The sequence below is a fragment of the Chenopodium quinoa genome, unplaced genomic scaffold (genome assembly GCF_001683475.1).
Source record: "Chenopodium quinoa cultivar QQ74 unplaced genomic scaffold, ASM168347v1, whole genome shotgun sequence".
Classification (NCBI taxonomy): Eukaryota; Viridiplantae; Streptophyta; class Magnoliopsida; order Caryophyllales; family Amaranthaceae; genus Chenopodium; species Chenopodium quinoa.
In genome coordinates, this window is record NW_018744593.1 from 2979254 (window position 1) to 3003172 (window position 23919).

Below are 23919 nucleotides of genomic sequence, written 5' to 3' on the forward strand. Positions count from 1 at the left end.
CAAAAGGGTTTCAGTTCAAAGAAGAGAGAAGAGAGAAGAGAGGAGAGAGGAGAGAAGAGAGAGAAAGCGAACGGCGAAAAAACTCCCAAAGGTGGCGATTCAAAGCTCGATCTGAGTACTTCGGCAAATTCGAACAAGTGTTTCGGTAATCTTCCCCCTACGAGTAAGTTATTTATATATGTTGAACTAGAAGACGAATTTTGAAGTTAGGATTTTTATGCGATGTGGGTAATTAGGGAAAATTGGATTAATTTTGTAGTATTACTTGTGTGAATATGCGTAATTGTATGGAAAATGTTTATTAATTGAAAGAATATAGTTTAATGTAGGGTTTTTGATGTTACAAATTGATTGGTATCTTGAAATTGGGGAAAAGTGGTATTAAAATAGATTAGTTTGAAGACTTGATCTGATTATAGTATAAAACTAGATGAAGTCCATGCGATGCACGGTTTGTTTGTATTTTTTTCAAATAAAATATTTTACTAATATACAATGATTATTAACTTTGTTTCTCATATTTAGATAAATTAGATGAAAGCCCGTGCGATGCACGATTTTTCATACATATATCTCAAGAAAAGATATTTCCTATATACTCTAAGTTTTTTTTTTTTTTTTAATTATTTGATTTATTTTACAATTTAATAATTTCATACAAAAAAAAAAAATAATAATAATTTAATTAAAATGATATTGCCAATTACAAAAGTATAATTTTTTTGATGTAATTTATAATGCGACTTAATTTATTGTTGTTTTGTATTTTATTCGTTGTTAGTTATATGACAATAATATGATATCTTTAAAAAAAAAAATTTGTAAATATCATATTTCATTGATTACATATTAGGATAAAATCTTTAATGTGAAAAGATATTAATTTTTTATTTTTAAAATAATTTAAATCCTAAATCATTATTCGTTGCTTTTTACACTTGAAATTAAACTTGCAAATCTATATATCATTTTGTATATTTCTTGTGATCTCTTGATCTCTAACAAATTATATGTCTTTTCAAATTTTTAGAAATAAAATGTTTAAAGAAGGTAAAGTTTTTTATTGAGTTATAAGTTTTAAATTTTTTTATGAAAAAAACATCTTATTAATCAGGTATTTAGATAAAACCACTAATTTCATAAGATAATTTTTATTTTTTTAATAATTTAAATCCTAATATCCCACGGTTTTTTATACATAAAATCTCATAAAAATAACTTTTGTAATTAGATCATACTCATAATATTTTTGAACATTAAAAATAATAGTTATTAGATGTAACATTTCGATGTAAAAAAATTTGTATTAAAAAAATAAATTCGATAGGATCACCAACTTTGTTCACACTGATATCTCTTCCATCTAATAAAAGTGGATAAATAGAACATGTTATCAAAAATAAAATTTATATAAAATTAATCTTTATAGTCTTATAAAATAAATTAAAATATCTACCAGAAAGTGAATAATTGTTGTGAAATTAATCTAAAAATTGTAATTATACAAAATTAAATCTATGGATTGGAATTTTTTCATCGTCCCCAATTGCCCAAACAATATTATTTTGGAAATTGAATCATTATTTTATTGTCGCTGACAATGCGTGCGATATTGCTTCTTATTTGTAACGACTGAAAAGTATCTAATGGAGTAGATTTTTTCCTTCAATCAATTTAGAACAAAATTGTAGAACAAAGTTGACTTTAATTGAGGCATGAACGTAATCACCTTGTAATTAAAAATAAGATTAAGTTAATTTTATGACTTAATTAAGCTACCTAAATCACAAAAAATTTGTTTTAATCATAAAATTAATTGATAAAAACTAAAAGGCATTAAAAGGTTTAATCAATGTAAACGATTTATAAAGATATAATACCTCCTCATCCAATAGGATCATCAGGCGAGAAACTCGTACTTTGATATTCCAAAGATTTTTGCTCGAATATAATTCTCTGATTAAATTAGATCTGCATGTAAAAACAAAATTCAGTAAACAAAACATAAACATATAATCATTAAGTATCCCAAATAAACACAATTTAAGCAATAATCACAAATATACTTTTAAACATGGGTTTTAAAAATTAGGCTAAGAATTACCCAGCCATTGATGACCTAATAAAACTGACACAAAATTTGCTTGGTTTGGTTTTGTATTGATACGAAATTTTGTTGGTGTCATATGATGCGTCAATTTATAATGGTAAAGATAACAAATTTTAATTTAATTTTAATTAAGGAATAATCTTTATTTCTTATCATAAACACTATCAAAATTTATCTGATAATAGTAAGTATATAAATCCTATATCTAAAGATGATTATTTTAAAAGATAATTTTTAGTTTTTTAAATAAATTAAATCCTAATAAATCAATATTCGTTGTTTTTACTTACGTGGCAAAATTCTTAAATCTCATTCGTCACTTTTGCTTAGGTGGCAAACGAATTTTTTAATTCCAAAATAAAATAGAAATCTAATTTTTAATTGGTTGAAATTATACCTTTGCTTATGTGGCGCGCCGAATGCTCTTGAAAAATGCCTACTTTATTTATATATATTAGGTTCGCAATATAAAAAGATAATATTTTTTTCACAAAGTTTCAAATGTGGCTAGTCATACCGTGTGGTCGGGATTACTTGGCCAGGAGTTACTTAGTTGGTCAAAGGTTACTTAATCGATCAGGGATTACTCAGACGGTCAAGGGTTATTCGGTATGTGTTTGGGAGTGTCTCAGCCGGCCACACGATATGACCAACCACACAAAAAACGTACTGATTTTATTTTTATAATTAATATAAAATTTTGATCTAAATAAAATTGTAATTCTTTTTTTAATTGGCTAAAATATAACATTTTCCTATGTGACGCTATAAAATTACTTACGTGGCATAATCCTATTGTAGCGTTTTAGAATTGTTAATCCTACATGGCGATTTTTTTTTTATTATAATCCTACATAGCGCTTTAAAAAAAACTAATCTTGTGTGGCAAAATTCTATTGTAGCGTTTTGAAAATATTAATCCTAAGTGGCGCTCTAATAATATTTTTAAAATTAAAATCCTACGTGACGCTCTAAAAACTCAGGAAAAAACTCCCCTTTATATATATATATATATATATATATATATATATATATATATATATATATATATATTAGATTGTACAAATAAAATGAAAATTTGTTATAGAAGTGAGGGATTCGGAATTTTTTAAGGGTTTTGAAAACTTTTGAAGTTAGGGTTTTGCGAGTTTTTAATTAATAAAATAAATTGGTACATATTTTTATTAATCGCTCTGCTTTTGTCAGTGGTTTTGAATTTGTAGTAGTCTTTCATGTAGCATCGTCATTCTTCTACCTATTTTTTGAGTTGATATTTTTCAAGTTAAGTTGTATATAAACTTTCTGCCTCTATGATTGTGGTTTTTATTTTCTACTATTGTCAATGGTCTTGAATTTCTTGATATGTTGTTACCGCAATTTGTGTTGGGCTCTGAGGTTTTGAGCACAATCCCAAATGCCACCCCTATCCTTGTGAATGCCCTCAAATTTTCTAATATAAATTGATCTGTTGTTATTTTTCAAGTTAAGCTGTATATAAGTTGTATACGAACATGAGCCTTTCTTTGTGAGAATGTAGCTAATTTTAATGAGAAGCAGTTTCTAGTGCAGTGATTCTGAAACTAATGAGTATGTATGTGCTCATGATGATTAAGATTTTGAGTGGAAAAGTGGATGCAATTTCGTAATATAAATGAGTGTGATTCAGTCATTCAACGATTAACTTTTTAGATTATGTATTGATGTCATTCTCACTTAGCTATGTGATATGAATTGTACTTTGCCTTGTGATACGTTTTTTATGCTAGCGTTTGCTCTTGGTTCTACCACTTTGATAGTAAGGAAAATGTACGATTTCATTATGTGATTGAAAGTATGCTTTTAGTTGTAAAAATAATTATGTATTGTGATAGAGAAAAGAAAATAAAATAAAACTGTGTGGCTTGTTATGGAAGTAGGTTCGAAATTGAAATCTCTGAGGTAATAAAACTGCTTGATGTTTATGTAGTGATGGACTTGTTTAGGGAATGTAACTTGTATGCTTGACAATATTACTAGTCAGCTTTAGTTGCTTGATGTGTATATAGTGATTGGATATTCAATTTGTTTTTATATTTTTGGTTTTTTTTGAATTTTATTGTTTTGTTTGTCATCCTAAACATCTAAATGGCTTGTGTGTGTGTGTCAAACAACCTCAGCCATGGTGTTTAAGAAGGGCGACTCTTCTATAGGGCCAAGAAGTAGTATCAGGGTGAGTAATTGTATTGTGTTAAATTTTGTTGTCGTTATATTTTTTGTTAACTTGTTGGTGTTTTTTGAGGGTTAAGTTGGTTTCATGTGTGTATCTCTAGGCCAGTGTTAGTAAGATAATGAGGGATCACCCGGCTGGTTCCAGCAACCCTCGCAAAAGGAAAGCAGAAGGAAGTAATTGTTGAGCCGGAACCAGATGTGCTATTTGATGATGATGAATTGAGGTCCGGCAATGAGGATGATTATTCTAAAGATGAAGATTGTGTGGTAGGACCAGGGAAGCGAATTTGAGGACCAGTCATTTGAAGATGAGGAGCATGTTACGGTCTGGCGAAGAAGCCGCCCGAAGGTTGAAGAAAGGCGAAGGGGTCACGCTGTGCATAGGGGTCAGGCTGTTCATAGGGGTGTGATTAGAAGAAAAGATGCTCCACCTAGGGCACCGCCAGCGCCGCTGCCGCCCAGGAGTAGGAAGCGGCCCGAAGTTGCTATACAGCGGATGACAAGCGAGGTATGTGTGAATTTTATGATATAAGTACAGATTAGGATTGAATTTCATGTTCCATTGTATTGTTTGCTTGTCTGCATTTTAGTATGTGTTGGTTGTCTTTTTATGCTTATCACCCAATTAGATTTCGGTCGGGCTTGAAATTAGGTGTAGTGATAATGAATGATTATTAATAAAGAAAATAAATTAATATAATTGAAGTTGTGTTGGTACGTGTACCTTTTTCCTGCAAGTTGTGTTGTCTTTTTATGATTATGACCCAATTAGATTTTGGTATGTCCTTATGTTAAATTGTTGGTTACATTATATATGATCTATTTCATTATAGGTTTGTAATTGAATGAGGTTCATGTAATCAGAGTGGAATTGTTGAATATGTGTTAATTACGTAATTTTGGTGTTGGAATTTACTTATCATTTGGTAATTGCAGGCTGAGGAAGAAGGTTTTCTGTCACAAGGTGAGATAGTGAAGCAGAAGAACCTTGTTGTTGTAACGCAGCAAACTTACTGTTGTGGGAAGGTAGAATTGTTTATTTATTTGCTGTAATTTAATGATGTGAGAGTTGGTTTTGTTTTATAATTTCTCCTTTTGATATTTTGTTTTCAGTCCGCAAACTTCATGTGTAAAGTTGGTCTTGTTAGTGATATGTTGGAGGTGTTGTCGTTGGATAAGGATAGGCGGGTGATAATTGAAAGATGTGGGTTTGGTGACCTTTTCAAGCTAAAGAAAATGATGTTGAGTCGGCAATTTCCTTATTGGCTGATGAGTAGGGTTGATTGTGAAAAAGTCTTTTTGAAATGGGTGATGGTAGGTTGGTGCCACTGTTCCCTGCACAATGGAGGTGCATTTTTGGTATTCCTACCGGAAGGAAGAATCTTCCTAGGCGGGATTCTGATGGTGGTTTGCCCTTGAAGGAGAAAATGATTTTGGTAATTAAGCAGTTGTATGGTGTAAAAGATAAGAATGGGAGGTCTAGGATGTCAGTAGAGAAGGCTGCTAAATTAATTGTTAAAATGCTTGTAGTTACGAGGAAGGAGCAAGAGGATTTTATGATTAGATTCTTGATTGTGGTGTTAGGGAGGTTGTTATGACCCACTACTAGTGGAGCTCAGTTGGCGGCTGCCTTGGCGCCAGTTGTTTGTGTTGGAGTGGAAGCTAGTGAGTACAATTGGTGCTCATTTGCACACAAGTGGTTGATGAGCTGTGCTATGGATATTGCTTCAAAGTTTGAGGATTCTAGTTATGTTCCCAGGGCTGGTGTTTGTTCACTTTTCCTGATGTTTAGTTTTTATTCTTGTTTATGTTGATTTATTTTTCCTTTTGAATTGGTTGGAAAATTGAGTGATGTGTATAATTTGATGCAAATATTTTACCTTAATCGACTTTGTTTGACTCCGCTAAGGTGGGGTGTATATCCCAGGATTGAGGTATGGACTGGGGACAAGATTAAGGATGGGTATGAAAAGGATTTAAAGAAAACAAAGGACTTTGGATTTTTGAAAGTAAGTGGTTGAGGTTGTAATTCAAATGGTTTATATTGATTAATTTATTTCCTTTGTGGTTGATTTAAATTTGGTCCAATTTTTTTGTAGACGTAGGATGTGGCTTACGGCGAGAGGCATCACTAGGTTCCACGAGACAGTGTTAAGCCCTATGAAGTCTCGGTTGCAAATGAGGTAAGCAAAAGAGTATGACTTTGTTAATTAAAGTAGTTGTTGTGTTCATGTCTTTATATAGTACTTTGAATGGTTAGGAGATGTAATTGGACTTTGATTGGTATCATAACCAAGTCCATTACATGGACGTTTTAGGAAACTAAGCTTCCCGAAGAAAATAATTACAAATTTGGTTGCGTGGCAAAAGTATTTACAAAAATAAGCTTCTGGGGTAAACCGCTGCCTCGGGTAGCGTTTTACCCTCTATTTTTTTTTAAAAAAAATTCTGCTACAAAAACGCTGCCCCAGGCAGCGTTTTTATAGTTAAACTTTTTTTTTTCCTCGTTTATTTTTTTTTAAAATTAATTAAAAAAAAAGGCAACAGCATAAAACGCTGCCCCAGGCAGCGTCTTATGCTTGAACATAAGACGCTGCCTGGGGCAGCGTTTTACCTGGTTGGCAGCACCAAACCAGTTTCTTGCCCCAACCCTCAACATCCTTCCAACACCACCCCCAACCTCCTTCCACCACCTCCAACCCCTTTCCACTACCGCCCTCCACCACCACCGCCTTCCACCACCACCACCACCTTCCACCACCTCCAACCCCTTTCCACCACCGCCCTCCACCACCTCCAACCATCACCTCCACCACCTTCCACCTTCCACCACCACCGCCTTCCACCACCACCGCCTTCCACCACCTCCAACCACCACCTTCCACCACCACCTCCAACCATCACCTTCCACCACCGCCTTCCACCGGCTTCCACCGCCTTCCACCACCTTCCTCCACCGCCGTCCACCACCTTCCACCCCGACCTCCCACCACCACAACCACCTTCCAACAACCGTCCACCACCACCTCCAACAACCTTCCACCACCACCACCTCCAACAACCTTCCACCTCACACCACTACCTTCCACCACCACCGTTGACAAGTCAATATATACATAAATCAAAACATATTGGGAAACAAAGAACATAACACACAAATGTTGACCGAAAAACATTTATTATATTAGAAATGTAAATGTTATATACCTAATCTATACAAAAATTTTACTACATGAAATAACTAAGCTAACACTATCCCGATTCATCTATCCGGGGCAATTGATCTAGGTCAGGTTGCTCGGCCCTCTGTCTGACACGCCGCCGCCTGTAATGAGTAATGGTGGTGAATGGGTCTAGAGGCGGCGGGGGAGTCAGCTGGCTGGTATCTGGCACCTCCTGGGAGCTGGACGGCGCAGTGCTGTGGAAGGTGTAGTCCTCTGAGAATGTCGGCGTCGTAAAATCACCTCCACAACTACTCTGTCCGAGCTCGAACTGCGAATGCATCGAGTGGCCATCATACGTGTCCCGTCGGGGGACGAGGTAGTCGTGTCCATATCGACGCAAGCTGGCCATGCCCATATCCCGAACCCGCTGGACCTCGTTCCCGGTGGGCCCGTCAGCCAGGCTAAGGGACAGCGCGTCAACCATCGATGCCATGTCTGCCGCCTGCAATAATCATTGATCAGTTATGCATAGAAACCTAAAAAGAGATGAAAATTAATCGGTTGGAAGTGAAACTCACATATCCATAAATCACGTCATATGCTGGATGGTAATGGGTGGAAGGAGGTGTGTAGCTGGGGTTGATGAAACGCCAGGTAATCCGCTGGTACCAGACCATGTACGGATCGTGAGGCTGGAGGACGCCCTGCATCGGTACACCGCCCACAACGAACTCCAGTCGGCGATGCCAGAGCTCTACGTACGCACGATGCTCCACCGACCAATCCGTCTCTGCCTTTCCTCGTCGGTCAACCCCGTGCAAACGAGTGCTGGTGTCACATGGCTGAGGGACCGGCTGACGTATCCCATATTGCCGCAAGACCCGGTCAGGGAGGTGACTCTCCACAACCTCAAAACAGATCACCGGGGTCCGAGCACCCACTCTGCCTCATGCTCCAGCAAATGACCAGGCATGGCCTCCACTAACTCAGGAAGGTACGGATCCCATGTCACCTGCACATACACATCAAAAAAACGTCAGTGAACGCTAAACACATCAGACAGTAGAATAATGAGTACAAGTGAAGAAATACCTGGTCCTCAGTAAGTCGATCGAAGGCGTCTCGGTAGTACGGTAGACTCCTCGCCGCATGGGAAAGTGTGAGTCTAGGGGCAACCCACCTGCATCCGTATCCCTCGTCAGGTGTAGGAAGAGGGGGAGCGTCGTACGCCTGGTACTGCTCGTCTTGATCCAGCTCCCCCGGTCGATGCCTGACTGGCCTACCTGGCCGCCCGACGTGGAGATGCTCCCAAGACCAGAACTGTTACACGAATTAAAACGTAAGTGTTTACTATTCATCTATTAAACTATTACACTAATTGGTGAGTTACCTGAAGGACGACCAAAGGACCTCCGATCTCGATTGCACCACGGTGGGACGCTCGGCATAGATGGCGATACAGTATCGCCAAACAAGCACTACCCCAGCTGTACGAACGGATATGGTCCCAGTCGTTGTCTAACAACTGCAGGTGTAGGAGCTGGAGGTGGCTACCGCTCTTGTTGCCGAACAACACGCCAGCGACCAAGAAGAACAAGTAAGCTCGGGCGTGTCTCTGAACGGCGGCGTCATCAACACCGTGATGAAGCTCGCCAAAGGTCTCTCGTAGCCAACCTATCCTCAACCCAGTTCCCCGGATATCTTCGGGAGCAGGCTGAACCCCAAGAACTCGAACTACAAGTCCTACAGGATCGACTAACGGGCGTCCTGTCACTGGAGTCCCGTGTATAGGAAGCCGCGTAAGTATCGCGACGTCACGCAGGGTCACAGTCGCCTCCCCTACAGGAAGGTGGAAGGAGTGGGTCTCTTGTCTCCACCTCTCCGCGAGCGCAGTCACAAGCGCTCGGTCGATGGCCCTGAAGGCCATCCTCAAGTTAGACGCTATGTGGCGAACACAAAACCTATGACAGGCTCGCGACTCAGTGAATCCAACGTAGGATCACTCATTGCTGCAATTATGCCTGGATGTCGATCAAATATAATGCACAACCCATCTCTTTGCGTGACATGAACCCGAATGCAACCCAGAAACCAAGACCAGCTAGAAGTGTTTTCCCCTTCCACCACCGCGAATGCTAGTGGAAATACCTGAAAGCTTGCGTCCACACTTGCAGCCACCAACAGTGTTCCCTTGTACTTCCCGTAGAGGTGCGTCCCATCGATGCAGATCACAGGCATGCAATGTTTAAAACCGTCAATACAAGGAATGACGAAGTGACGATGTTTGATGTCGAAGACCCAGGTTGCCCGGCCATTGCTGTATACGTCGCCCCATGTACAGGTGAAGCTATGTGAGAGCTGAACGGCATGTGAAATTGATCGTCGTTCAACATTCGACTAAAAGATCCCATCCCATATTCAGCCGGGGGAGTGTCGTGTGAGGGCACTTGCGGCTGTGTGTTGTTACCGGAAATAAATGTAGAATGTGGTTCTGCCCTGGTACTTTGTTGGGTACAAATAGGCACCATCTCCACATAAATCTCGGTGGGAACACCCTTCAACGCTACAACGCTCCTTAAAGCTTTCAAATGCTTATTCGAGGACACAGGTAACACTTGAACCCCATTCCCGGTCTCAAACCTCATTTTAATGTTTAGTTCAACACTCCCCGGGTTTGAACTAACGCTACTATGAACCTCGTTCATGAAATCACTGAAGGTCATGTTCGGTTCAAGTGTCAGTGGTTCCATATTTCCACCATTATACTCGACACGAGGTCCGTCAAACAAAAATTCACCTCCCCACCGGCACAACAAAACTACATTCTGTGCGGCCATATTCTACACAACAACCAAAACACATTACACTAAAACACACTAATCCATCTCTAAATCACATCCAACTAACCACTTTGGAACAACTAAGCATCACTAGGTCACCATTAACAAGCAATAATTCTAGAAATTCAAATACTTAACATCTTCAATATTTCAACACCAACAATTCTACATTATCCAAATTAATATTTAACAATCACAATTCATCAACTCAACCCTAAACCCCTAAATTCAACAAAAACCCCCAAAATTCAACATAAACCCTAGAAATTCAACAATTCAAGAAATTCAACAATAACCAATAATTCAACAACACTAACCAACAATTCAACAACACTAACCAACAATTCATGAATTCAACAACACTAACCAACAATTCAACAACAATATCCAACAATTCAATAATTCAACAACACTAACCAACAATTCAAGAATTCAACAAACATAACGAACAATTTGTAAATACTCAACTAATATTTAACCATACCTTGAATTGGATGTAATACGAAATTGGGTTGAAGAGGATTGAAGAGGAAATTTGGGAAGGGAAGGAAGAGGATTGCGAAGGAGGCGAAGGAATGAAGAGCAAACGTGATTGAAAACGAAGCTCGAGTTTCTGGTTTTACAACCAGACAGAAACGCTGCCTGGGGCAGCGTTTCATTAACAAGATAAGACGCTGCCTGGGGCAGCGTCTTATGTTTAAGCATAAGACGCTGCCTGGGGCAGCGTTTTATGCTGTTGCCTTTTTTTTTAATTAATTTTAAAAAAAAATAAACGAGGAAAAAAAAAAAAGTCAAACTATAAAAACGCTGCCTGGGGCAGCGTTTTTGTAGCAGAATTTTTTTTTAAAAAAAAATAGAGGGTAAAACGCTGCCCGAGGCAGCGGTTTACCCCAGAAGCTTATTTTTGTAAATACTTTTGCCACGCAACCAAATTTGTAATTATTTTCTTCGGGAAGCTTAGTTTCCTAAAACGTCCCCATTACATACCAACAAGGATGTAAAAAGACTTGGTTAGGATATCAACAGAAGATGTAAATTGACTTTGTTAGGATACCAACAAAAGGTGTAAATAGAGTTGGTTAGAATATTTGGTTTGTTAGGATACCAACAAATCCTTTTTAGTTTGGTTTATATGATTGGTTTATAGATAACAACTGCACTACTAGTAATTTGATTATTGTTCTTACTGTCAGAGTGTCAATAAAGTAAAAATAATTATTGTAAAGTTGGTTACAATACTTGGTTTGTTTTTAATTGTGTTTGTGTGTGTAGGTGTTGAAGCGTATGACCCCTGAATGGTTTTAGGAGAAGCTCACCCCATGGCTGCATCGGCTGGAGCAACTTTATAGCTCTGGGTGTAGGGTGGTTATTCGGGCTCCTATGGAGAGGAAAGCCGTTGACCCGGTATTGTCGATGTCTTCTTTAGAGTCGGAGAAATCTGGTCAGTAAAAACATAATGATGAGGCGAGTACTCTTGACGAAAGACTTGGAAAAGTTGATTATAAGGTTTTTATTGGTTATACAAAAATAGGTGTTAGAGATTTGATTCAAATTGTTGCCTATCAGGTCCAAGATGATGCACTAAAAGATGCAAAAGCAGTTGTAGCGGGGGTTAAGTCTATTGTAGCGGGGGTTCAGTCTGTTGGTGAGAAGCAGGCACCCTCCAAGGGACCTAAAAAGGGCGTGGGTAAGGCTGATGTTGAGGCTAACCTTGAGGCTGGTGCTGACCAAAGTGGGGAGCCAACTGTTGGGGTTGAAGTGCCACGTGTAGAAGAACAACCGCAAACTGAACTATATAGTTCATGGCATTAACTATGCAGACTTGGTGAGTCAACAGCAATGAAGTCCACAACAGAGGTTTTATATGGTTTTGTGATAGCCTGAAATACTTTAGTATGTTTTCATTATTGCTTACAGTTACTTTTATTGTTTTTCGTTGTAAAGACACATACTTTGGGTGTTTTTTTTTTTTGTTTTTATTAGTTCAAAACTTGTGAATGACTTTGGGTTGTTTGAATGGATTTTATTTATTGCATTTTTATGGTTTCATTTCAACATATTCAATGTTGTGGTCCGGTTGTATGTTATCTTCCAAGTTTAATATTTAAAGGTATATTTTGTGTGTTGGTGATGTGTCCGCAGAACTAGGGAGTAGGAGATGTTGATTTCAGTGTGGTTTTTGGTGGGAATGGTACGGGTAAAGTTGGTGGTTTAGAGGATGACCTTAGTATTGGTAATGGGGGTGCAGTAGTCCAAGACACGGGGGAAGTTCCAACAAAAGGAGGAAAGAGGAAAAGTGATCGTAGTGTTGGAAAACGACCTTGCAGACCCTCTAAAAAGGGATTGCAAATTGCCAAAAAGGGCGAAGTGCTGACGAAGGAGGATCGAAGAATCATTACTTATGTCCTTTCTTGGACTCCGAAAATGGAAAGGTATATTGGGTTTAGTTGGGGGAATCAACCATTTTTTGAATTCAAATGTATGCTTTCATTATAATTGATATTGAAAATATAAATGTGACATCTACTTACAACGATCCTACGTTGATTTAATGCGAAGGGCAGCAGGTATATATGGAATTTTGCCATGGTGTTATATGTTGCAGCAATCGTGCCGGGACGCAGTACGTCAGGGCTGCTACTAAGATGTACACGAAAGAGTGGTATGTGCAGTTCAAGGGACGTAGTAAGAGAGTAATGTTGGATCCTTCTGTTGCAGTATGTATTTTTTAATTGTTAGGTTGATTGTGTGAGGTGTTATGTGTTTAAGGTCCTTTATTGATTAGTGGTATATATATATATATATATATATATATATATATATATATATATATATATATATATATATATATATATATATATATATATATATATATATATATAAAATTTGCAAATCAGCTTACTAGATAAGTCTGGAACCTCTAAGGAAATTGGTGTGAAATATTGTCATGCTTTGCGTGATCTCCCGTCAAGGAATATAGTTGTTATGAGTTGTACTTGCTTTATAGTGTTAATATATCAGTTTATGCCATATTTTGATATATCTAAGAGATTCATTTCATTTCATTTGCAAAGGTATTTGTCTCCGTTCTCATGGAAGAACACTGGTGGTGTGTTGTGTTTCATTTGAAGGATGAGAAGATATGGCTCATAGATTCCATTAACCCAGAACCAGCTTTCACCCACGATGATGCCCTAGATGAGTTGGTATGAATGAGAATATAGTTACAGTTTATGGTTGGATTTATATCTTTCAATTAATATATAATAAAGAAACATGTATTCATTAAACCAGAGGGCCAGAATGGACAAGATTTTTAAGCACTATGACGAGACATGGGAAGAGGGACCTATCTTGACATAGCCGACAGAAGCCGTGGACAATAAAGAACCGACTGATGAGTAAGGATTGTTTTGCGTGTAATGTTACGTTGCTCATGTTTTGCATGGAGGACCTAACTAATTCATTGATATGCCGATTTTACAGCATTTGTTGTGGCCCTTTGATGCTAGCTTGCATTAAGAACTCTGTTGATCGGTTTCAGACCAAGTTCCGTTGGATATGCCACCTACGTTTGGTTTTGCAGTTAGTTTGACTAATTTCCTTATTATGGGTACTAAAATGAATTTTGGCTGAACTATTATACAGGAGACGGTTGAGATTGGTAGAGCGCGAGTTTTGTTGGGTGACCTACTATGCTCGTTCAATGAACGTCGAGCTGAGGTTCACAAGTTAGTGGAGGCTTGGGATAAAGAGAAAAAAGGAAGGGAAGGGAAATGATTTGAATGTATCTCAATACAGTGTAGTCTGTAATTATTTTTGTGGTTGAAAAATATGTGTACTGTGATGATGCTAGTAGGTGATGATGGTATTAGGGGATGGTAGTTTATGTTTGGACACTACATTTTTCCATGTGTTGGGTGATGGTAATATTTCAGATCATGCTGGTACACCATGATATGGTTTGATGATTTTGTTAGTATGTATGTCAAACTATGGGTGCATACCAATATAGGTAGCACTGTCAAAAACCGAACCGAAGTGGTGAAACCGAACTGGTTCAAACCGATCCGAATGAGAACCGAACCGATTAAAAACCGATTTTATGAAACCGAAAACCGACCCGAACTGCATGTTAGTAAAATCGAAACCGAACCGATCCGAGTAAACGTTAAACCGTTTAAGAACCGAACCAAATCTAACCGCACTGAAAGGAAACTGAACCGAAAATGAACCGAACCGTTTCTAACTCGAAACCGTTTGAACTGGCATAAAAACCGTTTACACCGAACCGTTTACAAACTACAACCCGTTTGCACCGAACCGTTTATAAACCGAACCGTTTATAAACCGAATTGATTATAAACCGAACCGCTTATAAACCGAACCGTTTATGAACCGAATATATCCCCCCACTAGTTTTCATATGCATTCAAGTATCATACAATGTGAAACTGGTATTTGAGACAGATAACAGTCTTCAAGAGTAACAAACAAAACAAAGATTAATCTAAACGTAAACATAAAACATCAATAGTGGGGTTACTGGGGTATCATCAACTAAAACTCATTTCTAAAACAGGTCGAGTTAAGAATGACGAAGGCAAAACATACCTGCAACTAGAGGACTCTAGATTAATTAATAGTTATATGAAGTATAATTTATTATGGCTCTTGTCTATTGTGGCTAAGTAGCAGAAGTTATCTTAAAGGACAAACTATGTGTTCAAGCTGAGGCAATGTCAAATTATGCTGCAAGTAGAAACAAATGATGTCACAGAGTCTTCAGAAACAATTACTAGAAGGTACCAGTTGCAATGTCAATGAATCATCATCTAATAAACACTATTACAATCTGGGAAAATAAGATTTCAATACTATGATTAAAACTCATAATCTAAAATTGCCGTGCCCTCTTAATTAGATGCAAAACTTTCATCTATCACTCCTTTACCAATTTCAAGGACGTCTTCTTCAATATCACAATCATAACCACGTAACCAATATTTTGTGGTAACCAACGCCTCAACATTCTTAGGCAAAAGCGCACTCCTATACTTGTTTAAAATATGACCACCCATGCTAAAAGAAGACTCAGAGGCTACCGATGTAATAGGAATGGCCAAAACATCCCTAGCCATAACAGCTAATATGGGGTACACACTAATTTGAGATTCCCAATCTTGAGAACATCATAATTCTGCCCTTTATAAGTTGGTTGCCAAGGAGTATTCAAATAAGAATCAATTTAATTTGATGGGCCATCCTCATCATCATCATCATCATCAACATACTAGAAAAGTTCAAACAAAATGCTTTTATTAAATTATAAAATTCAAACATACAATTATTAATTTTGTAAACCATAATAAACAGAAATTGATTACCTTGAATATATCATCATCTGAGTGACTATTTGATTTATCGATAACAGTTGGGATGGAGGGTGGAACAATTGTACTTGATTTAAAACCGGAAGACATAGAAGAATAAAATTTATACAACTCCAAAAGAGCATCTTTAATCACCTTCGCCTTTTCAACACATGCCTTGTCAACATAAAACACTTTTAACATCTTCGTCACTCGAACAAGCTTATAGCGAGGATCAAGAACAATAGCAATTGAAAGGATCAAACCATATTCATCCCAATAGCCCTCAAACTTTTCAAGCATAACTTTTGCCATGGGTGCAAGTTTAGGGTCTATATGGGCTTTACTTATTGTGTGCTCAATTTTTAAAACACTAGCAAAATACAAATTTGCAGTAGGATATTCTGAACCAGAAAATACACAGTGATTTCATAAAATGGCTTTAGGAAATGACATATTTTAGTAAGGGTATCCTATTCATCATCCAAAAGTTTGAATTCATAACCCATAAAACTATCGGTAACCAATTTCAAGGCTTCCTTTGCTTCTAAAGCATTTCGGATCATCGTATAGTTGGCATTCCAACGAGTCACAACATCAAGACGTAACTTTCCATTAAACACACAATTAACCTCATGAAGAGCATGCTCAAATTGAGTGAGTCTAGAGTCTGAAGAATCAATATATTTACAAACCTCACGCAGTTTTTGAACACTACTATCAACTTCTTTTAAACCTCTTTGAACAATAATGATCAAGACATGAGCTGACATTGAAAATGAAAAAATTTACCATTACAAGGAAGAGGAGAAGTCAACATTAAATCTTTCTTCAAAAGGGTAACCATAACATCCATGGATCGAGCATTATCAACAGTCATTGCAAAAGCTTTACCCTGAAGGTTCCACTCTCCAATAAGTTTTAACACAAATTTTTCTACCTTAACACCAATATGAGGAGGATCACAATATCTAAAATTCAGAATTTTAGACCTAAGACACCAATTTTTATCAACATAATGTACAGTTAAAGTGAAATAACCTCGAGTAGTGCATGTTGTCCACAAGTCACAAGTGAAGCTAACTCTACCTTCAATTCCAGAAAAAGATTGCAACAACAAAGACTTATACTTATCATGCTCAGCAATATAATATTTCAAAATAGTGTTTCTACACACATGCTTCACGTTGGGATTCAGATTCGTAAAAACTTCCCTAAGGCCATGATGCTCCATAATACTTAACGGATATGAATGCAAAATTATAGCTCTAGCAAGCAATTGTAAATGACGAGTTTGATTAAACGGGGGCTCAACACCACTTTCATGATTTCCAGGATGGTGTTGATTTTTACTCATGCATGTCTTAGCATGATCTTTACAAGTTGAAGTACCTGCCTTACCTGGTGTTTTATATTCATTACCGCAAACATTGCATCGAGCATATTTTATCGGAGCAAGACCAACCATCTTATCAAAAAAGGTGTAGTACCTCCAAACATTTGATGTTCGTCCACGCTTACTACCACTAGTGGTATGTTGAGTAGAATCTTGATTCTGAACAGTAGAATCCTCATCAAAACCATTAAAATCTTGCTCCATTGCTGAAAAAACAGAAACACAACAGTATAAATCAAGTGACAATATGATACTATATAATAATATACTTGTTTCATTATGAAATAAAATCTACAAACCAATCATATATATAAAAGTGGTTACATCTGAGAATCAAGGGCAGTCTTCAAAAGTTTAAACCAATGCAGCTAGTCAGAAAATCAAGAGTGGCAGTTGATTAGAAAATATGGGATATATACATGAGGTAAGCCTACCCCTAAACTTCCAACCCCAAGAACAGAAGTTTTGCCTCCAATGTCCTCTAGGACTTTTTAACCCTAAAATGTCAAGCTGATCACATTGTATAAGATGGATTACAGTCTTTACAGATGCAATTTAGTGCCCAACAAGTTCAGTCTTTTCCATTAAATCCATAAGAAGTGCTCGGTACACAGTGTATTAAATTGGAACCTAGACATTGGACTTCACTTTTTCACCCAATAAATCAGTTATTCTCTGCCCAAGGCTATGAAATGAAATTTTGGTATAAATAACATAAAACCAAGTCCACCACTTGCTTATTGTATGTTTGTTTGAAAGGTAAAACACTAAAACTAAACTGGCCAAAAGCTCATGACATCAACAAATTCTAGCATATTCAAACTTGGAATGGTGGAATGGGAGCACTGAATCTATGGCTTAGTAGTACAACAAAGAACTATCACACTAAAGATGAAAAGATTAAGAACATATACCTATCTACCTACAAAAATCATCCAAAATCTAATATACTCCAGTAGCCAAGACATACACTATCTACCTCTAATCTCAGCTTAAAGGTACATTCAATTGTAACTTTAATCTCAGCTCTTTAAGGGTGCATCGAGACACACTATCTACCTTCACCAAATCGATCCTTAAACAAGTCCAGTGTTCTACACACAAACACACCAGTGTTGTTTCAAAAATATCCATCTCACCCCAGTCACACCCCTCTCCAATTCAATATAATTGATTATCATGTCATTAAGCTTCTATATTAACACCATAATTTCTAAGCAGAATGATCTCATCAATAGTCTAAAGCCTTAAACCCTCTCAATAGGATCTCCACATGCAACAAATGAATTACAAACGATGATACGAACCAAAAAACACATTTTATGTAACAAAAACAACACAATAAGAATTAAAAAGAAAATATTGGAAACAAACCCTAGGTTTTGAAATTGATATTCAATGATTAAAAATGAAAAAAAATTGAAAAGAAAATATTACCTTGGAAGCCGTTACAATGGAGAGAAAGCTCAGGAGCCGCTTGAATAGTTGAATGAGGATTTCAGAGTACTTGATTTGAGGATGAAGAAGAAGAACCGAAGAATGAGTGAACTGTGGAACAAAACGGCTGAATGAAGAGGAGAGAGAATGATGAGAGATGGAGAGGACCTAACCTAATTGGCAGTATTCAATTTCATGTTTCACCTTTTTTTTCTTTTTTTTTTCTTTTGCATACAATATGAACCACATGTTTATTTAATTATTTAACAATCAATCAAAATATCTAAATTTTAAATCTAAAATTTGTTTTGCCTTTTGGTTTTTGGAGGGAAATTTCCCACCATTCATATTTAGATGAAATTGTCAACCAAAAAAAAATGAAATCAATTTTCCACTTTGTAAAAATAAAAAATTTTATGTTTATTTTAATAACATTCAACAAACTTTTATACAATTAATTAATTACATGGCTTAAAAAAAAAACTAATTACATTTCTCGAATCCCGATAAAACGATATATACCTTCATAATATCAGCAATACACTTGTAATCGTGTAAACTTATAAATGATAGAATTGACTAGTAGATTAGTACATAAATACAAATTACTTAATCATGAGTGATTGACTAATATGACTATATGAGCAATTGTCAATTTAGCATAGCAGACTATCCTACTCGGTAATATACTAATAACATTTCAGTATTTGATCTATTAGGCTCAAGTTAAAAGTTACTCTTTCTTATTAACTTGTTAGTCTAATTAAGTAATTACTAATTACTAATTAGTGACTTAAGCATTAGGGGTAAACCAGTAAATGATATACAAAAATATAATAATCTTATGATTCTCATCCCTTTATACTAATAATATTTAACTATGAGAATATGAGATGGTTAGGTGTTATGTATATGTATAATCGATTGAAAGAATCAATATTACCTTCTTATTCATTAATGTTTTCTTTCATTATACAAATCAAACTACTTTGTAATATCTTTATGCAAATATATAATGATAAACGTGTCTTAATTATCAGTCTTGTTGACTAATTAAGTATCGAATACCAAATTGCAAATTTCGATGTCACAACAACTCATCAAATCATGATTATGACAATATTAACTAAATGATCAAATAAGAAGCAGATAATAATCTGATAGTAAAACAATAATACATTAATGCACTAAACTTAGTATAAAATTTCAAACCAAAACCGTTTAATTGCCCGAATCCAAACGACTCGATAAAAAACCGATTATTTTAAATAAAAAACAGACCCGAATCGTAATTTAGTAAACCTTGAAATAAAACCGATCCAAATAATGTTAAATCATAGAAGAACCGAACCCGTTAACGAACCGAACCAGTTATAAACCGAACTAAAATAAAACTGAACCAAAAAAGAACCGAACCGTTTCTAACCCGAAACGGTTTAAACCGGGATAAAAACCGTTTACACCGAACCGTTAACAAACCGCAACCCGTCTACACCGAACCGTTTACTACCCGGACCGTTTACAACCTGTACCGAATTTAAACTGGGATAAAAACCGTTTACACCGAACCGTTAACAAACCGCAACCCGTCTGCACCGAACCGTTTACTACCCGGACCGTTTACAACCTGAACCGAATTTAAACCATTCAAGAATAAACCGAAACCAAATCGAACCGATATTTATTTAAACCGAACTGAAACCGACTCGTAAGACATTTGAACCGATTTCAAACCGACCCGATTTCAAACCGAACCGAAATCGAACTGTCAAACTGTTTTGACAGTACTAAATACAGGGGATGTTGGTTTGTTTTTTGACTATTGGTATACCAGACTTTTGTAAATTATATTTTTCTATTAAGGAAGGAATTGTTATTATGTGCATGTTCATAGATTTCGCCATTAAAAGATAAACAGCAAGAACAACGGAAGTTATTTTCATTATGATATTGAAGCTCCATTTGTAGGGTCTGCAAGGCCTTCAGGTTTTATATCAAACATACGTCGACGTCCTACTAAGTTGAGATCTTGGCTAGTAGTAATTCCCCAAAACCTATCATACTTATTACTAATTACATTCCATTGTCTATACACAAAATGGTGTGCATCCATGCACGCTGCCTAGCTGTTTCCTAAACATGGTTTAATACATCTTCCGGATGTTACAAATTTTGGTCCCCTGTTAGTAGGATCTCTTTCTATATCATTATATACCTCATTGACATCATATCCGGTATGTATATTTACAACGAGTTTGTAGTGGGAGTCTGCGATAATGATATACCTTGAAAAAGGTTGGTAGTATGTATTTTCCTATTGGTATCCATCATATATCACCTAAGGTGCATTACTTTCATACATGACCCCTCCACATGCATTAATAATATGTCGTTGTAGGAGCAATATAAATGGAAGAAGTTCCGATATAAATAACTAGTGCATTCATACCAACTAAAATACAACACCATTACTTATCTCCTAAAATCTAAGTATCACAGTACAATGTCCAAATCCCCAAACATTTGCACCAAACTTCACTCCACTCAACTTTCACCCACCGGCGGATCCCCTATCATCCACCCGTGGCTATGTACTTCAAGTTACTTTGTACCTTAAGCACGTGCAAGCCAGAAGTTGATATCAATAACACGTTTTACTACAAAACGTACACTAATCTTGACGAAGGGGATGCAATATCCGAGGCTGGGTTACGGATGTCACTATTTTCTTCATCTTGGTTTCATTGTCCATTCCTGGGTAGGTTTATGCTTACTCCTCCCATACCTGACCCAAATATCGAACCGATACACTTGCCATTACTTTGTGACTCTTACGGCTTACATAGGGCAATTTAGGTTTATTTATTTTGGTTATTTTTAACCCGAAGCCGGTATACCAACTAGAGCGCATTCCTATTTACACTATACCAACGAAAATAAGCCCAATATTCCTTGGTTCACTCACTAATACTATCCATGTTTTGGAACTGTCTACATTAGTCGTTGTTATGCATGCACAGGTGTATTATGTCATTAACGAGAAAAGGCATCTTCGTTATCATATAATTAGAGTAACAACTTCTTCAGAATCATCCTGTAACAACTCACTAATTTTAAACCGGGGTACCAAAGTGGTTTTTTGGAATGCCAGAGGAATGAACCGGATATCTTTCATATATCACCTGTACGAAATTAATCACAAATTTCGGCCACCGGTGTTCATAATAACTAAGGTCAGAATTCGTAGACATGATCTAATGCTCATAAGTACCTATTCATGCATCCGTTAGACTTCAAATACGAGATCTACGGACCCGAAGGTTGTCCCAGGGGTGTTGTTACTTTATGGCTAAAAAAACAGGTGACCCCTGTTATTCACCCTCCGAACAAAGCCAAGAAAGAGCAGATAGTAGACCTTTCCTTTTATGTAAGTAGTTCAATACCCTTTTAATTTTTTACAATTCATATGTACCAACAAGCATGGGTCTTAGAATTGATGATATGTTGTTATTATCAGTATGTACCATCAACCATGTAGATGGTACGTAAACGTTGTTATGATATGTTGTTATTATCAGTATGTACCATTAACCACGTAGATGTTATATTATTACGTTGGTATGATAATGGGTACCAACAACCTTTGGATTCATACATGATGGTATGTTCTGAATTGTGTATTGTACTAATCATCTTGAACATACTATTGTTGCAGTCTAACGACAGTGATGTAATGAACAATTTGCAATGTAGAAAACGTAGCATTTATTCATAAACCATACCGAATTTTAAGATAATAACCTATAAGAACATTTTTAGATAATAATCAACCGTACAAATTGTTGAAAGTGACTAAGAAGAAAAGGAAAAGTGCATTACAATTAAGAAAATAATGAACCCTACAAGATCCCTTTTCAGAACACCGATGGAATCACGAATCATTTTCAATTGCGATGACATGTGACCCAAACCTATACCAATCAACTTCTTTGGAACCATGTCTATGAGGAGAATGTATTTCTGGCCACGTCGTTACATCCAATTAGATATCCATTGTGAACGTCGCCCCGACACCGACAATGCCAACTTGATCCCTAGAGGTATCACTGCTCTACATTGGAATGCAAGGGGTGTTGATCGTCCTTCATTCATTCAAAACTTCAGAACGCTATTCAATGATCTTCGTTAAGTTATACGGGTCATTACCGAGTCTCGAGTTAATCCGGAAACCTTAGTCAAACTTGTTGCTCAAATGCCAGGAAGTATCACGTGTTGTGTACATGTCCTCATGGGTGAGTTGGTGGTGTATTTCTTGTTTGGAATCAACATTCAAGTCAAGGTTCTTAGATGCTGCTAATCTCACCTCCAACCCGTTCTACAATGAGTTGTTTGACGTTTCTTTCTCGTTAAGGTAATTATTGAAACTTGTAACAAGTACTACCATTAATACATTTTCCAATCTTAATTGTTATGGGTAGCATGGTGATGTGTGCCTGTTGGTAATACTAACGGATGGGCTGTTTGTACTATTTAATGTTTCTAAATATATCCATTGGTACAACTATATTTGTTCATAATACCAATACATTGATATATTTGTACGTTAGTATGGGTTTACATAACCAGTGCAGTCAATTGGTATACCATCTAATGTAAAACCTCCGTGTACTAACGGATGGGCTGTTGGTACTACTTACTGTTTCTAATTATATCCATTAGTATAACTATCTTTGTTCATAATACCAATACATTGATATATTTGTACATTAGTATGGATTTACATACTAATGTAGTCAATTGGTATATCATCTAATGTAGAACATCCATGTATCATCTAATGTAGAACCTCCGTGTACTTTGTGCAGCAACGTTAGGCGTAGCTTGCAAGAAATGAAGAATGGAAACATATGACTATCCACCTACCATCTGGCAAGCGAGTAATTGTAATGGAGTTATTTTGTTATAGTAAATGAAATATTATGCATTCAAGTAATTGTAATGGAATTATGGAGTTATTGTGTAGTAGTAATTATGTAATACCTATTATGTATAAGACTTATTTTAAGACTTATTATGTTATAATGTAATACTTATTAACCTTATACCGTTATTGTGTAATACTTACTATGCTTATTATGTTATTGTGTAATACTTATTATGCTTATTATGTTATTCTATCATAGTTAACCGGGTGGTATGCTATCATTTCACCTAATGATATATATTATAACGTCAATGGTAGAAAACATATACCAATGCAAGGAACTACTGCCTAAACAACTATAAAGCGAACATTAAATGATAGAATTAAATTCCTTAACAATGAAGGTGTATTACACAATAATTGCTCATGTCTTCAATGACAATAGCAAAGTTCTGTTGGTATTATAAG

At 36.4% G+C, this 23919-nt stretch overlaps 1 long non-coding RNA gene across 1 annotated transcript; it reads left to right on the forward strand.

The window, feature by feature from the left end:
* The first annotated feature begins 11474 nt into the window (after positions 1–11474).
* On the forward strand, positions 11475–14293 carry LOC110699666. Its single transcript, XR_002506961.1, has 6 exons — positions 11475–12147; positions 12465–12754; positions 12887–12984; positions 13397–13528; positions 13617–13723; positions 13809–14293. It is a non-coding gene; the product is annotated as an uncharacterized LOC110699666 (long non-coding RNA).
* Positions 14294–23919: the final 9626 nt, after the last annotated feature.